Below are 2,319 nucleotides of genomic sequence, written 5' to 3'. Positions count from 1 at the left end.
ACCTCTTCAATCTATCCATCTCTTCAGGCGCTCTCTCCTTAGCCTTCAAGTATGCACCTTGAATCCTCCATTCTTAAAAAAACTACCCTTGATCCTAGCACTCTCTCCAACTCCTGACCCATCTCCCTCCTCCATTTTGCCTATAAACACCCTGAACATATTGTTTACAACCACCTTTCATTTATCCCACTCCTTGCTTGACTGAATGCAGTGTGGCTTCTGTATTCTCTACTCCAATAAAACTGCCCTGACTAAAGTCAACAATGACCTCCTTGCTGCCAAGTCCAAGGGCTATTAGTCTCTGGTCATTCTCCTTGACTTTTCTACTGCTTTTGACACTGTGGACCAACCTTTTCTCCTGCAAATCCTTGACTCCCTTGGTCAACATGATACTGCTCTCTCCTGGCTGTCTTCCTACCTCTCTGACTGCTCCTTCTCTGTTTCTGCTGATGACTCTTCCCCCACAGTTCCATTAACAGTAGGTGCCCCCCAAGGTTCTATTTATGTACCCCTGCTAATCTCCCTCTATATATCCTCTTTAGGTAAGCTCATCAGTTCTTTTGGCCTACAATATCAGCTCTATGATGATGAAAAACAGATCCACCTATCCTCCATTGGCCTCTCCCTCTCTCTCCTCACTTGTATCTCTAACTATGTCTCTGCTATGTAAGCTCACGAGCAGGACCCTCTTACTCATGTGCTTTTCTTCCCTTAGTATTACCTTCAGCAGTTAACTCTTGACTTCTACCACCATGCTAATAAAGTATTTGATGGTAATGACCGCTATTCAAGAAAAGTTTATATATACCATTTACTCGTCCTGCATTGTCTTGTTCAGAATGTCACTGTTCTCTTGTTCTTCTCAATTGTTTACGAACTTTGTAAGATGCTGAGGAACCCTTGTGGTACCATAGAAATAAGGGTTATAATAATAATTTTGGTATTATTATGATATTCTCTACATATTTATATAGAATTTAGAGTGATTAAATTGATTTAGAAAGATGTTTTAAAGTTTATGGAATATATATGCTTGAGTAAGATATTTTTATATAATTCTTCAGTGGTTGAAGTGTTAGATAAATATCGTTATATATTATATGTCTATAAAAATGTTTTGTTACATCAACAACTGAGAGAGTCATTACTCACTGACATGCTTTTGTTATGTCAGTGTGCTCTCATGATGATGTCTCTATCAATGAATCTCGGGACACTCTGATCAGTCAACGCCTGAATCTCCTCTTTCCATTAAAACCAATTTTTGGAAACCATTTTTTTTAAAAATATAAATATATACATACATATATATATATATATATATATATATATATATATATATATATATATATATAATAAAATTATTTTCCAGAATTTTCTGAAAGAATAATGGAAAATTACACATCTTTTCCAGAATTCCATATTGTGGCTTTTTCTACTATATCAGCGTATAATTCAATTTTATTCACTGTGTTTCTTTTATTATATCTGATGGGTCTGATAGCAAATTCTGTTATAATAAAGGTCATATATATGGATAAACACTTGCACACCCCAATGTATCTGTTCCTTGGTAATTTGTCCTTAATAGACCTTTGTTACACAACAGTCCCTGTCCCTAAGTTGCTGTACATGTTACTATATGGGAATTACACAGTGTCCTTCATACAGTGCTTTACCCAGATGTATTTTTTTGATGCATTTGGCAGCACAGAAGTTCTCCTTTTTATGACAATGGCCTATGACCGGTATGCAGCTATATGTAATCCTTTACACTATCACCGTATATTCAACAGGACGCTCTGTATTCAACTCACGGCTGCCCTATGGGTGTCTGGTTGTTTAAATTCTTTTCTTATTACATTATCAGCCTCAAATATGTCTTTCTACTATTCATACACAATCCACTGATACTTCTGTGATGCCAAATCTTTCATGGACATTGCAAGCGCCAACAAGGAGCTGTTTGTTATAGTGGTATATGCAGAATTGTTGGTATTTGGCTGCTGCCCGTTCTACTGCAGTTTGATGTCTTATATAAAAATAATTAGCACCATCCTGAACATTAAATCGAGAGATGGCAGGAGAAAGGCCTTCTCCACCTGCTCATCCCACCTTATGGTCCTCACCATTTTTTATGGGACAGCTACATCTGTCTTTATGATGCCACCCTCAAACCACTACAGAGTCCTGGAGCTGATCTTCACTCTACTTTACACTGTTGTCACACCCATGTTAAACCCTGTGATATACAGTCTACAGAACAAAGATGTAAAGAGAGCAATAAAGAGATGCATTTGGTTAAAACTAAGGGCCTGA

The 2,319-nt window shown here is 37.2% G+C and overlaps 1 pseudogene; it reads left to right on the top strand.

The window, feature by feature from the left end:
• The first annotated feature begins 1,389 nt into the window (after positions 1 to 1,389).
• LOC148534935 (olfactory receptor 5V1-like) lies at positions 1,390 to 2,319 on the top strand (annotated as a pseudogene).

This window comes from Taudactylus pleione, unplaced genomic scaffold (assembly GCF_031769625.1).
Source record: "Taudactylus pleione unplaced genomic scaffold, aTauple2 ptg000061l, whole genome shotgun sequence".
Taxonomy (NCBI): Eukaryota; Metazoa; Chordata; class Amphibia; order Anura; family Myobatrachidae; genus Taudactylus; species Taudactylus pleione.
This window is presented reverse-complemented; position numbering and strand designations above follow the sequence as displayed.